Here is a 16,178-nt window from a genome sequence, read left to right as displayed (position 1 = left end):
TTACTATCCGCAATCGTGTAAATTTTCTCAATCTCAATAATGGGACAGTCCTAAATTTCTCAACTTGATTTCAAACAGAAATAAATCAACTCTCAGTGAGAATAATTCTTTGTGCCAGTTCTCGATCTTTATTTGGCGTATCTTAATTGCCAGAGATACCCCACCACCGTAGGGTATCACCACCCTACATGTAGCCTGAACATGACATTTCTCTTCATTTATGAGTGTTTTACTCTTCTGCTCATTCTGTCAAGCACAACTGACCAGTATCAAGAGGGTAGACAAGTAGTCATAAATAAGCCGGTTTTAAGGTATTGTCAAGTAGAGTTGTTACAGAAATATATATCTGCAGCTGAAGTTTCTGAATCAGACACCTTTATTTTTCATGCTCAGTCAAAAGTTAAAGGTGGGTACATATTGAGGGTATTAATCAGCCACACTCGGATTCAAGTGTAAGGGAAGTTATTCTTGAGGTTTTAGCCCTGTGTTTGTTGCAGATATTAAGAGTTTTGGTGTGCATAGCCTCCAATCCAGGGGGGCAACCACTGCTGCCCAAGTGGAAGTGCCAGACAGATTGTTTACAAGGCACAGTGCATGGAAATCAGAGTTGGTAAAGGACAGGTATGTTGAAGATCCTTTGGAAGATTTGTTATTGATCTCTAAAGCATTTGGTTTGTAAGGGTAGTTCTTCTGCATGAGGGCAGCCCTGTCTGGGGTGTAGTTACAGTATATTGCATAGAGCAGACCTACAATGTACGTTACTCATCCTTACATCAGGGTGAGTTTTTCATACCCGGTGCGTGGCAGTGCCACTCAATGCAAAGACAAGAAAGTAATCTGATAAATGTATTGTCCAAGTAGTGGTATAATGGTATTAATTTCAAAATCTGTTATTTTTATGAATGCTACGGATTGCAACTGGACACATCAATTTCACACGAAGAAATAGACTGACATGCCATGAAAAAAAGTCACTTCTTTTAGAGACAGAAAGTTTGCTGGAAATGAAAAGACAGGCTCTCTGTTTACACACATGTACATGCAGATGTTTCAGTTGTAAGACAAATTTCATTACCAGAGATTATCTGCATGTTGTCTTTAAACACTTGAGAAGCACTGGTCTTAACAATGCAACAGACCAGAACAAAAAGCATTGTCCAAGTAGTGTCTGTTCCCTGCCTAGATATATTACGTTGCTGTTGTAAGCAGGTCAGAACTGAATCTGAATCAGGAGGCTCGCTGAGCCTGCCAGAGTTTGCCAGCAAACCACTACTTGCAAGAAAATGAAACTCATTAATGCTACAAAGCAGGGTTGGCTACTTATTTGATTTAAATAATAATAATAATTTCAGAAATCATTTTTTAAAAATTAAATCAGATTTTCTTTTCCTTTTACTTACAAACTTTTGGTATGCCTCAACATTTTCAGAAATAGGCCTACTCCCACACACCCTTAAATATGGTACCCATCAACAAGGAGCTTTCAGGTTTCTATACCAGTTACCTGATAAAATTAATTCAGTATTTAGAAATTTCCAGAAAACAATTCTCAAAAATTAGTAATGATATGCATCTTTGACAAAAAAAACACTGCTGCATATGATGTCATCCGGAAGGAAATGGCCGTTATGACTAAGTACAAGTCATAGCATGGAAAATTCCCCCGGCAACAATAACAAATTTTCTGGGAATCCCAGGATTGGCAATGACAGTACCAGGTATCTTAGTACACTACTTTTTAAGACAACCTGGGAGATGACGTATGGTCTCACCACGATCAGACATGCTCACTGGATGCTTGAGAATGGGTGCAAACTGTTAAATCTGTCACCAAGTGAGAACCTTCCTCTACTTCGTGATCCTTTTGGCAAGATATCTGAAAATCAGGAGGTATCTATAATATTGATATTCCCACTCTCTGGGCCTATTTAGGACTAAATTTAGCTCAAAATGGGTGATGAAATGGAATCATAAACCTCATGAGACCAACTGATATCCCGTAACATCCTTCTGAATAATAACAATCAACACAAGACAGATTAATCAGTCAAGCTCAGAATGAATCACAACCTCAAACTAAAAACCATAAATGACCAAAACATATCAGACAGTGATGTCCACATGGACTCAGACCTCTACAAAACTCCCAACCTACATGTACATGTATGTCACTTTTTACCAAGAGCCAAAAAACCAAGAGGCAACCTACCTGTTCCCTAGTCATCATCAATTCCCCAGATGTCAAACTTGTTAAAGTTAATCTGATCAGAAATAGCCAAAGGTCTGAATAGTCTTATTGGTAATTTTGTGAGAAGCATGTCCAAGAATGACCAAGGGGGTATTACCACTAGGTGTCATACTCCAGCCCAGGCAAGAAATCTAAAAGCCATGTGGCAACATGACCAATGGGCCTCAACTACCAAAAAACCCACAGCAAACAGTTGCCACTGGAATCCTAGCGGAATTCTAGAGGCCTAAAAGAAACTCCGTCCCCACATTAAGTGTGGGTTGGGTCTACGGCGCTCTACCTACCCACAAAGTCACTCCACATGCGGAGTAGCACCGGTCGAGGTGGGGGTTGGCAACGACACATCTAATGCCGCGAATACACTTTTACACATAAACAAGGAGGAATGCATAAATTTAAGAAATGGTAAAGGAACTTCAAAATGACTTGTCGTCCGTCCTACAGGAGGTCCCTTTGACCTCTGCACTGCAGACAGTAGCACTGTCCTGGGCAGTTGAACAGATTTTGAAAACAATATGTATGGCAGCTAGGGCTGACCTGTAGATACAAGTTGTAGATACTTGTAGCTCCGAGTGAAAGAAGTACATAAGGAAGTATGCTATAGCACTCACAGGAGAATTGGCTGAAGCCAAAGCTTGACTGTCGATGCACATAACACAATTCTACAATCTGCTGTCACAAATTTGAAAGGTGGACAGATGACGTCCCATGCAGCCATGGCTGCAGTGTTGCTAGAAAGTCCCGCTGAAGAGGAAGATCGTGGGAAGTTGAGCATTGTTCATGGAAGCGAACAGATCAATGTAAGACTGCTCTACCATCCCAGGGAGAGTGAATCCGCCACTACGTTGTTGGACCCTGCCATGTGGATCATCTGCAGGTCAACTGCATGATCCCTTAATTGTCCATTCCGTTGATGTAGCTTTGGTTGGCAGTGTGAAAAAAAGGCAAGAAAGCCCCAATTAAGACATACTCAAAGAAGGAGATGACATTATCATTCAGAGTCTCTAGCATGACTGTAGTGCGGTCTGGGCAGAAAGGAGAACTCTCCTTTCCCATTAAAGGAATTTACCTCGATAAGAGGGGAAGAAATGAAATGGGTCAGAGACCAAGACAAAGACTTCATGTAATCTAGATAAAGTTGGTGTCAGTCTTTATTGAGCAAGGAGATCCTAACAAAAAGGCTTGCTAAGTCAAACGCATAAAATAAGTTGTCTTTAGTGGCAGTGTACAACACGTGAATATGCGGAAGGGTGTTGAAGACGTTGAAGGTTAGCTGTGTTCCGTACCCGGGGTGTCTGCTGGTGACTTTGATCATAAATGGCTAGCGAGAGGAGTCAGGCAGGTACAGCAACAAAAAGACTCAATACCTCTCAAACTAAAAGTCCAAATATCTAAATACCTCATTGATTTAAAACGTGGACAATTAAGGAACAGATTTCTTTAAAAATTTAGAGTGTTGGAGCTTTAGTTATGTCGGAATTGAGATGGTAAAAAATCGGAATACTGCATATGCGATGAGGTGAAACATGTACAAATTTGAAAAATTAAGGGGAAAGCAATGAAAAGACTCAATACTCATCTAGCTAAATGGCCGAATATCTATATCCCTGCTGAACTTCAAGCATGGACTATTAAGGAACAGATTTCTTGAAAATTTTAGACTGTTGCAGCTTTAGTTATGTAGGAATTGAGAGGGGAAAAGATCGCAATGCTGCAAATGCTATTAGGTGAAATATGTACAAATTTCAAAGTTAAGGGTAGAGCCACAAAAAGACTCAATAGCTCTCAAAACTAAAAGGCCAAATATCTAAATACCCTCCTTGATTTGAAGTATAGGCTATTTAGGAACAGATTCCATAACAAATTTCAAGTGTTCGAGCTTTAGTTATGTCATAATTGAGCGGGGAAAAGATCGGAATGATACAAATATGATAAGGTGAAATACGTACACATTTTCAAAGTCAAGGGTAGAGCAACAAAAAGACTCGAAACCTCTCAAACCAAATGGCTAAATATCTAAATACCTACATGATTTGAATCATTGATTAGTTACCAACTAATGTCTTGGAAAATTTAGCATTTTTGGACCTTCAGTTATGTTACGATTCAAATGGGAAAACATCAGAATGCACCAAATGAGATGGGGTGAAATATGAACAAATCTTCAAAGTTAAGGGTAGAAACACAAAAAGACTCAATATCTTCATGGTGTCCTTATTAGTTTCACCTATGATACATTCCGGTCTATGAACATGTACATACAAGAATTAATGGAATAGGATCTACTATTTTATACAAACTTAAAAATATTCCCCTTGAAGATGACACTTTTCAAATGACACCATATTGCAAATTCACATGATGGAGCTTTTAGTTGACAAACATGACCCTATAATTACCAACATTTGGGAAACTAACTTGAATGATATGCTGATATGCAAGTTTGAAGTCAATCAGATTTAGCAAAGTGCCAAAGTTGGTGTGGAGAAAAATCGGTGCAAGTAAAAACCATGGAATAATGGTTAGTGTGGAAAGTAGGTTTTTGTCATAATTGTGGCAAAACTTCAGCCTGAGTTGTTCAATTTGTTTTTTAAAGTTTGGTGACCAAGAGCTTGTCTTTCTAAATCCAACCAATACAAGCTTGTGTATTTTGAAAATGTTTCTGGTGCTGAAAAATGCATTTTCCGCACTATGCAAAAAAGCCAACTACTGGTATTATTGTAAGAACTTTTCTCAGGAAAACTATTTTTTATATACATGTACATGTATAGTGTTGCGCCCCCTAGTTTTACTTGTTCTCGGTCCTTGCATTTCTCAGGGTCTCTTATTTAGCTCAACTATGCATAATGGACATGTAGCAGAGACGCTAATTTTGTATTAAGTTATCCATGCTGTACTCTGGCGTGATCCTTCAATCCTTTATCCTTGTGTTTTCTCTGCTCAGTTTTGGCATGTCAAAATCTCCCTCTATGTGGCTGTGTGGTTGGGTGTGGTAAGGTTCCCTGTAATGCTAATGTCAAGAAACCTCAGACTTTATAACTGTCAATCAATCGCCACAGATGACTGGGTAAGCACTTTCAAGCACCCGGCTCTACACTTTGTACTCTTTATTATTCTGTATTTTTACCTTTTTACACATGACACTTAGATTCTTGCACACGACTCTAGCAGGAAGTCATGTGTCCCTTTGAGATGGAAGATTTTCATTGGTTGAGCTGTTCAGCGACGCTCATATTTTATTATTTCCTAAGCCTCTAGAATCCTATAAATAGAGCAGATTCTCCTTAGCTCGTCAGGTGCGGCGGACCAAACCCTTGTTGCGAGAGCGGAACCTAAAGTAGTGCGCATTACTGGACCGAGCCCAGTCTAATGTGGCTTTCTTTGTTTTCATGGGGGTCCAGCGCTAAACGGGTATATATCACTTGTCGCTGAAATTGTGGGTAACAGGTGATCCCAAAAGAAAAGAAACCGCGGAGTGAGAGTATCAATCAGCTGACCCCGAAGCGGACAGGGCCAAGTTGCATAGGTTTATGTGCACTGGCCTATACACTGGCCACTGCATGATCTCTATATCAGTGGCACTTGCACAGTGGTCTGCTTGCCTCATCCATTCATAATTAGGGTGCACCAGTGAATGATATTATGGGAGAAATACTTTTATTTTCTTGTTTCAGCATATTACTTTGTGCTTCATGCGTGTGTCATTATTACCCCTGTAGGCTTATTCTAGTTAGGTTCAGGAGATGAACTGTTAGTGTTTTGACATTGACAAAGCAATAAAGGCATGCGATCATGTTCTATTGTACACATTTACTAGTGACACCAACAGTGCGAAAGTTGCAAAGCAAATAAGGTAATCCTCACTAAATCCCACGGTGTCAGCGTTTTCATTCCTGGCTATACAGAACATGCAACATGCTTTAATTCCCAAAAAAATTGAGTAAAGTTAGTTCTTTAGTTTGGGCGTTCTTATGCTTCATTGTGGTTGACATAAAACCTCTGAGTCATATTCATGGGAAATCAAACCCATTCCTTTTTAGAGATACATGTAAATAGTTTTCCCAGTTAATTAAGTAAACACAAATTCTCAAAAATGACAGAAAGTGTGTATCACCTTAACTTTGAGTTCACTGTAGCTTAGCAGGTTGTGTGGTGATCATCATTATTATTTACGGTATTTATTACTTTTGTGTCATTCATCGGAAGACTTTGGCTAGTTATTTAATCCTAAAAAGTCATGTCGAATTCCAGGCCTCCCACATGTTTTGTGAAAACATTTTTCCAGCTCTGACTCTTTCACATAGCTTGGAGTAATTTTGGCACATACATGTAGGCCTATTTTTTGTTATAATCAAGATTGCATATACTAAATCCTGCAGACTTTTCCCTGCTCCATAATAGTAAAGTTGTGTACATGTTTGAATGCATTCAGACAATACCAAGTATTTCATTTGAGTATCTAGTTATTATAATTTGAATGACAACACCTCATTCGTAATTCAAATTTATTTACCAACACACCCAATTTGGAAATAGCATCCAATTTGAATTAGAATCAGTTCATTTTAAGAATGATGGACATCACAACAGTAACGATTAAACGGGGCATACTCAACACACGCTTTTACATTTCTTGTAAGAACCAACTGTGAATGAATTCGCCTCCATCTATCAGGGGCGAGGCAGCCACTCGCCTCTATCAAACGGGGGCATACTCAATGCACGCTTTTACATTTCTTGTACAACCCAACTGTATATGAACTCGCCTCCATCTATCGGGGGCAAGGCAGCCACTCGCCTGTATCAAACGGGGGCATAGTCAACGCACGCTTTTACTTTTCTTGTACAACCCAACTGTGAATGAACTCGCCTCCATCCATCGGGGGAGAGGCGGCCACTCACCTCCATCAAACGGGGGCATAGTCAACGCACGCGTTTACATTTCTTGTACAACCCAATTGTGAATAAACTCGCCTCCATCTATCGGGGGCCAGCCAGCCACTCGCCTCCATCAGACGGGGGCATACTCAACGCACGCTTTTACATTTCTTGTACAACCCAACTGTGAATGAACTCGCCTCCATCTATCAGGGGCGAGGCAGCCACTCGCCTCCATCAAACGGGGGCATACTCAACGTACGCCTTTACATTTCTTGTACAACCCAACTGTGAATGAACGCGCCTCCATCTATCAGGGGCGAGGTAGGCATTCGCACCATCAAACGAGGGCGGCTCATGCACAAGCTTTAAATTTCATCTAAGTGGCTCATGTACAATTTAATCTTAGTGTGTCAGTACAGTTGATACAATCAACACAGACACAGTTTAAGGGAGGCTGCGACCATGTTACCCACAGTCTAAATTTTTCCGCTTCCGTATGTTTGCCAATCCCTATGTTCTCTGATCCCTATTTCTCTTTTTTTTCTCTAGTAGAGCTGGAACAAGATACGGGGGAACTTGAAATAGCCCCCCTCCACCGGGAAACTGCAAATAGGAAGCCTATATTTTTGGCGTAACTTAAGTGACTATGGCGTGCCATGGTACTCCAAAATAAATTAGCAGGTTGTGGGTGAAAATGTAATGAATTAAAAAAAAAAAGAATAAATGACTATGTTATTGTTTCACGGTGGTACACAACGTGGGCATACAAAAATTACTATGTCCACACTTGTAATCCCAAGTCGGGTTAATGGGGTGAACAGATAAATGCAGTTTTTGTGGAACAATATTTTTGGACATTTTTGCATACCTTGAATGCACGCAGGAGTGGTGAAACTTAAAGGTTCATGAGTCCGTCCAGGAAAGATTACTGAAGATATTTGATGTTTCACATCGGCCATTAGACTTAAATTTCAGTCTGTATAAATGTAGTGCGTCTGTTTAAGGACTGAGGGCAGAAGTAAATGAGATCGGGTCTTTGTGTCACTTTACAGTAAAATATTTGTGTAAATTCTTCACCAAGCAAATGCACAGAGAGGATCAACCTTGACACCGGCATGGATGTCTTTTGTGAGGCGGTGCATTACGAGACGCTGTTCCACTTTTCATTTTGTTGAGAACATGGGTCGATCACTGGCATCGGTAACATTTTGCACAAGATATAATGTTGGCATTTATGTTACGAACAACACAAGCCTGCATGATGGTTTCTCAGCTTTGAATCCTTAGCAGCTCTGCCAGCCGGGCCGACCAAACTTCCATGCATATCTGTTGTCAGCATAGCATTCTCTCAACTTTTGCGTTTGCAGTGAATTCTTCATAGTTTCGAATACACTACTCAAAAGAATTAGAGGAACAAGAGAACAGAATGTTTTTGTCATTGTCTATATGGGCTACCGTTTCGGAACAAGAGGCATTAAACTTATGTGAAAATCATTTAGGTGTTGTCAATCGGTTCTAAAACAATATACTCAACAATGTTGGTGCAATCATGCATGTCATTCTGTTCTCTTGTTCCTTAAATTCTTTTGAGTTGTGTATTATGTATTCAGTGGAGCTTCACTGTACTGTAAATTATCCCCACCGTACAAATGACTAGGGTGGAGAAACAGGGAAGACTTATGTGAGAGCGTATTCTTGTTCCAGTTTTGATCCTCTCAGACAATTCCGTTATGATTGGAAAAGTGGTCAAATTGAGTCCATTTTCTCTTTCTGTTTGAAACAGCCGAGGAAAGGAACACAATTGAACTTAAAAGAAGTAATGCTGTTTTCGAATACACAAGAAATATAACATCTTGACCATCCAAATTGCACTGTATATTGGCCATGAATTATTGCGGAATTTCATGCAAGTGGTCACACAATGACAAGTACCCACATGTACATGTGCATGTACACGTACATGTACAGTACATGTGCTTGTACATGTACATATGTACGTATGTACAGGACGTCAAGGTGAAGCTAGATGTACAGTGTACATTTAGTTACTGTACATGTACTGTACATACGTTGATCACTCACACATAAGTTCACTGCTGCAGCCAGGCCGCGCTGCAACCACAGATACAGTGCCCACTGCAGACAAACCACACCGCCGTAAATCAGACCTAAAAGTGGACACACATGGCCATGTACTGATTGAAGCCATTATATGGTGGGTCGTTTACCACTAGAAAGGCCATAAACTAGGTGGGGTGGTCTTGAATGCGAAACCTGGGTTCGCAAAAGCCACATTAGACTGGGCTCGGTCCAGTAATGGGCGGTTGGACCCTCACCGAAAGAAGTGCGATAGTAACCATTCTTACGGCGAAGAAATGTAACCGTATGAATGACCAGCTAGCTTAGCTTGGACCAATGCGAGAGTGGTACGAATTAGCCCAGGGTGCTAGCGAGAGTCGTAGCGGCCCCTCACTGCTACGTCCGAACCGATTGCCGGGCGAGACACCCCCGTGTCCCTCGCCACCCTTCTCCTGCTAACTAGCCCAATCCTCCCCGTCTCTACGCTGAGCCAATGGTACACAGTGCGGCGACTTTATCATTGTGCTCATCACATTGCGGTCTGAGCGGCAGTGCAGTCGGTGCATACCGGCGCTGGCCCCGTCCAGCCCATGCTAGTCACCATGGTGGTCCGGGACAGCTCCCACCACGGCCCGGCCCGATGAGTGTAGCCTACCTGTACGATGCTACACACACGTACCGTACCCACTGCACTCCGTCTGACTTGCATTTCCAATGGTCCTGCCAAACCGCAGTTCAGTTACACTCATATACAATTTCACCTCTCTATAACTTTGCCTTTTGTGTGTTGTATTATGTTAGGCTACACCTTCTTCAAACCCACATTGAACTTTGATGAAGAGAAGTGAGAGCAATAAACCAACCATACAGTTTGACTGTCACCCAAACCCCTTGTTTCATGTCCACCCTTTAATAAATTGTTGACCCCAAATATCACATCCCATAAACACTAATAAAGTCCATGCTACTATTGACTTGATATTTAGGGAACGCAACACAATGTTTATCATGAACATTGCCCCACAGTACATGGTGTGGCATTGATTTATAATATATACTCTTTTCAAGACATGGTCACTTTTCCTGTATAAACTGCTTTCCCTTTTCTCTTTGGCAGCTGTTTAATAGCAAACATCAACAATCATACTGATACAAGAACGGATTCACTAATTAGCCTTGGATGACTGGTCGATGATACAATCGTGCCTGGCATTAATTTTGTTCATTAATTGCAAAACACACTTTTTGTGCTGGTGGGTTGTAGTACATTTGATAAATTATTGTCAAAAAATTACTACGCAAAGAAAGAAATTGATTTAAACTAAGAAAGAAAGAAAAATTGGCCAGGAAACAGACTTTTTAAACAACCGTCTATCAACCGGTACATTGCATGGAAAAAGAGAATCAAACCCACATGTCTCGTGGATTGGAATATAAGTGAAAAATGTCTTGTATCAATTATCTAAAAGCCGCAAAAGGCCATCTAAAGGGTCTGTTTCTGCCATACCCAAATATTTGAAATCTGCTGGGGACATAAATTCTATAAAGCTGTCTGGGCCTCAGTTATTCGTCCCCCAACTATGCATTTGTATAGTCAAAGGTTTTAATGAAGGGTCCAAATTTTATCAAATAAGCTTTAATGAAAAATGTTCTGAATTACGAGGGACTTATTTTATTCAAAGAGCTACAAGAACATCATTCCATTAGGATCTTGCAATGACGATTTAAGACTGTAATTACAAAGGACTAGGACTGAAACTGGTAGTCAAATTTGTTACATTTTGACATCTCAAGCTCTCATTCATCACATGGTTTTCCCTGTTGTACAGCTCCTGATATTCGGTTTCTATTCATTCCAAAGACCTTATTTATGGAATCTATATGGGATTTTTCTTGCAAAACAATGTTCTGAATCATATATTTGAAATAGGACTCAGTTGACCGAATCCCCAATTTCAAGAAATTAAGGCTTTTTTAATTGTGGACAGTTTTAAAGTCACATTTTCTGTTTAATTGTGTTGAAATGTGGTTGCCGGTGAAAAAGGGGATGCGAGTGGGCTTAGAAAGGGATGCAAATTGCCTCGCCGGTTTGACCGTGTCAGATGGAGCTGGTTGGCGGTGAAAAAAGGGGATGCGAGTGGGCTGAGAAAGGGATGCGAATTGCCTCGCCGGATTGACCGTGTCAGACAGGGCTGGTTGCCGGTGAAAAAAGGGGATGCGAGTACGCTGGGAAAGGGATTCGAATTTCCTTGCGGGATAGACCGTGTCAGACAGAGCTGGTTGCTGGTGAAAAAAGGGGATGCGAGTTTGGGGTGGAATTTTCATTCTACTCAGTAGGGGGCACATGCCTAATACGAGGTGACAATTCGATTGAACCTGTATAAGTACCCTTTTTTTCGCAATTATTTGTAATGTTACATTCATTTCTACAGATGAAAATAATACTAAATATACCTCGATATAAAGGAGATACGATGACGCCACTATAACATCTTAGATAGGAAGATGGTTTCAAATGTCTGTAGTTGTAATCGCCAGCATGCACTTTAATGTTGTTACTGGGAAAACGATTTGATAAACTTCACTTCAAATTTACCTTTGCCCAATACTGGAAATTATCGATAACTGTTACATCAATATAGAACAGCAAAAGTGAACACCTTAAATATTAGGTTTTTATTGAATTTACATTTCCAAATTAAATTAAAATTAAACAGAGTTTAAATTGATACGGCGATGAAAGATTTCTTTAAGTTAACTACTTGTTTAACATACAGTTCAGCTGATTTTTCTGTCACGATCAACATTGTTAAATTATTTGTGATACACGAAACTGGAAATTTTCAGACTTGGAGGTACAGTTGTGACATTTCATATAAATGACATGCAAAAACTATCCAGCAATAGTTGCACTAGCGCTAACATCCCTGTTTTGTATTGGTATTAAAAGTCCGTTTTTTTGATGACCATGCTTGAACTGCTAAATGGCAAAATCATTGAACAGTGACAGCAATATTCATGTATGCTCTCTTTTCAACGTTTCTTACATCTTAGCTTGTAATTCAATTGTTGCATGGGTACTGATATTCAATGTTCCATCAAAATGTATTTACTGAAATTTTAATTTCAGCATTTTTCTTTTGTTATCCTTATGTTTGTACACAGCCCATCCCACAAAATAAGGGTTTCTATTAAAGAAAGTGTGGGTTTTAAATTAGCCGAAACCCACTCCTATTCGTTTATTTATTATCAAACATTACCACCATGCATGAACACGACCAGTCACGTAGGGAATTAATAAGTAGTATTGTTTGAATTCACCGATGCATGTCGGGTCGTATCCCTTGGCATATTTTACCATTTCTGCGCCTGCTTTTATTATCCTGCGTTGTTTTACAGGCTTAGCATATTTTTACTTGCGACAAGAAATTGTTCTAGCGTGTCCTGTCAATACTCAACCCTCCAATCAGTACATAAGTTTGAAACAAGATGCAACACTACCTCTGAGCTTAGGATGAAGAATAGCTAACTCTTACACTCATCTCATCTTTCACAGTGGCAGTTTGTCTTCTAGGAGCAAAGAAACCAGGCAATAGTTGTCTAAGATGCTCAATTATTTCCATGGAAACATGGAAATGCCATGCAGAGTTAACCTGGACAATGTCATCATACAGAAAAAATCCATCTCTCGATTCTATCATCTTCAACATAGAAATTATGTCGTCGTTCATGAAGGCCATTCCAAGCAGCTACCTTTTCATTTATTTCCCCTTTCTGCAGGCCACAGTGAAAGCCACACGTAGTAAAGAAATATTCTTTCTCACCAAAATTAATGTGGCGTGCAATGCCCATGACACTCTCCCTCTGCTGCCGTAATCTTTTGGTAATTTCTCTGGATCGGTAGTCACAGTTTCAGGGATCTGGGTTGTTACATCTTTTTTTTAATACCGGCAACTGTCTTATGCAATGACTTGTTGCTTTTCCTCTCTGCGTCTCGCTTTCTTATGTGATGTGGAAGTGCACCATTTCCAACTTGGAACTCTGTTGCTGTCAAGAACTGCTGGATTATGTTCTATTTCTGCAAGCAGGGGATTGTTGTCGGGGAATTCTCTTGCGGCCTGCTCACCATGACGTGCTTCTCCTGTCCGGAGGTGACCAGCTAATCAGTCTCATTTCTACCTTGTTGTTCTTGCTTATTTTGTATGTTAGGCATAGTGTAATTTTCTGCTGGTTTATCATTCACAGGCCTGTCTCGTGGTCGCTATTAAAGTCTCTACCTGCTGGCTCATTTGAAAATGGAAGAAGACGTATACATCTTGATTTTACAGCATTTCTAGTATGTTGTTTAACATTTTCTGACCCTGCAACGCTGCTATCGTTCCAGAGGGAATTACCTCCAAACAATAAACTTAGAAAGGCTGTCAGCGATATTGCTTGTCTTTGGCGTTCTCCTTGCCTAAATAAAAAAATTTCCCTTGCAACAAGAACTTGATTCTCAAAGTGTCAAATGGTTCCAACCTTTTTTTTGCGTCGTGTTCGATCTTGATCAAGGAATTTGAGTGTTGATCCATTTATGGGCTCCGCATCGAAATTATTGCACCAGTAATTCCAGTCGTCCATGGAAAAGTAATGACATTTTCAAACAATTATTACGCCCATTGATCCGCTATACGTCTTTCCCAGCTGAACTCAATAACATGAAAGACAGTCATAGATCATTGCCGCAAACTGTAATCCTTTCCAAAGTGAGCGAATTCCACAAAGGAAACAGCTTTTGTTGAAGCATAAAGTATACAACATAATGAGATAAGGAACTAATAAAGTTGGCATTATAATGTTCATAAATTTCTGTGATCACGGTTTGTAAATTTATAACCACAACTAAACGCAAACAAACAGGATGAGTTGTGACAAACAAAACTGGGGCAATCAAGCTGGTGAAAATGTTGGCAAAAAATCCCCGCTGCATGAAGTTTATTTAACAGTAACTGTCCACACCCATGACGAAACATCATGCATTTACATTTTTTACAACCGACAGAAAAGTGGAGGGTTAAAACGAGAAGAGGTTGAAACAGCCGTCTGATACCATCCTAGTCACCAACATAATCAATGTGCACTGTGAGCATGCATAAACACATGTACTGTACAGTGTGTTCAGCATACCCTTCGGTTTCAGCAGTCACTGAGTCTGAACTCCAATGTGGCTGCCGAGTTATTTGAACGTGGTTAGGAGTAGATACTTGCCGTCTGACAGGGTTTCTGCACAAACCCCTTGTGCAAGGGGTGTTTGTGTAGAAGTATTAAGGTACCAACTTCTACCACAGTGTGCTGGTAATGGGGTCAATTTCTGACAGGATATTTCTCTTTTAGGTCAGGTAATTCTTCAGTTTCTATTAATTTATATAGTAGCAAAAGTTTTCAAAAGCCAGGCTTTTCTGGGTTTGATTTTTAAGAAATAACTAAACGAAAAAGTATTACAAACTAGAGGAACGTGGTCGTGAACAACCAATGAGCTGTTTCAGAACTTTCTGTTTGGTAATGACGTCATTATGACATCATAAGTTTAAGAAAATTCTTTCATGAGGGTCTCTGTTGTGTGTAACTTTGATGTTGATCAAACCTATGAAAATTGCCCAAAATAGTGGCTTGAAAATGTGTACAAAGTAGATGGACTTAAAACTCCTATGCAAAAAAGCTGCTCCTTTGTGATGTCATGTGATTTGCCTTTAAACTGAGAGAAAATTATGAAATATTTTTTGATATTGAGACTCTTCGGTATACATGTAATCAAACGAAGATGAAAAATAATGATTTTTTTTTTGTTCTCAGAGCAATTCTCAGTTGAAGTTCAGGACTACTCTCATTAAGATCGATAATATTGTGTAGCAGAAAAACGTTTACAAACGCTATGGGAAAAACTGAAGCTTTAATCTCCTGTCACGTGACCCTTGATGAAGTAATTTTGACGATTCTTTTTTGGGAGCCTCTCTCTATTAAGGACTTCAAGTGTACATTGAGGGAAATCATTCAGATTTACCAACATGCCGAAAATAGGCTGTTGAAAAACGTGTACAAAGCCTATGGGCAAAATTAAATATTCAAAAATCAATTTAAAAATATGTAATAACGTCATCATGATGTCATAAATTGGGCATTTATTTCATCAGGGTCTTTTTTGTCTGTAACTTTGACGTTGATCGAACCTTTGACAATTTGCCAGATAGTTTCTTGAAAACGTGTACAAAGACAATTGGCTAAAAACACGTGTGCAGGAAAACTGCTCCTTTAATTTCATGTCTCGTGATTTTTGTCTAAACTGGAAAAAAATTTATGAAATGTTATTTAATATTTGGAATCTTGGGTATATTTGGGATCGAACGGAAGGGAAAATTTAGTCTGATTTCTCTTTCGTTCTGGTAGTAATTCTTGGTCAAAGTTGAGCGCTGCTCATGCATTATGCTGGACAATGACAAACCAATAATCTAATATGACTTGTCACGTGATATTATTCTCACCGTTGAGAGTTTGCTTTGTACTTTGTGGAGCTTCTCACAATAGCTTAAAATTATAATAATTACTTAAAGATAACATATACGACTTCTTCGACTGTTGACGCCATCACGAATGGATGTGATACCAGTTACATGAATTGTATTTCTTTAATGTCTTTTGACTTGTCACCAGATGAGGTCAGAATCAAATCAGATCACTTTGGGTCTAGAACCCTTCCCTTTCCAGCCACACACAAAGTTTCAACAGCATCGGACATGTTCTTTTCGAAGTGTAGTGGAATGAGGAGTTCCCCTTTAATGTCACGTGACTTATCTCCTGTTGACGTCATCATCACATGAGATCAATATTCCTCCAAAGCACCCCCTTCTCAAGATATCTGCAAGAATTGAACCTGATTGGTCATGTACATCAGGGGATACAGGGCTTTCAAGAGTTCAATGTGACTTGTCTCATT

The 16,178-nt window shown here is 39.7% G+C and overlaps 2 protein-coding genes across 12 annotated transcripts in view; both read right to left on the bottom strand.

Moving 5' to 3' along the window:
• LOC110988129 (uncharacterized) overlaps positions 1-16,178 on the bottom strand; it is a 498,416-nt gene that overhangs the window by 417,089 nt on the left and 65,149 nt on the right. The window lies entirely within an intron of this gene.
• The window catches only part of LOC147799523 (uncharacterized), a 94,009-nt gene that overhangs the window by 31,081 nt on the left and 46,750 nt on the right, over positions 1-16,178 (bottom strand). The gene's annotated exons all lie outside the window — the stretch shown is intronic.

This window comes from Acanthaster planci, linkage group LG03 (genome assembly GCF_054643075.1).
Source record: "Acanthaster planci isolate LZ-2023a linkage group LG03, COTS_SCS, whole genome shotgun sequence".
NCBI lineage: Eukaryota > Metazoa > Echinodermata > Asteroidea > Valvatida > Acanthasteridae > Acanthaster > Acanthaster planci.
Note: the sequence above shows the minus strand (reverse complement) of the source record. Positions and strands in the feature narration are given on the sequence as shown.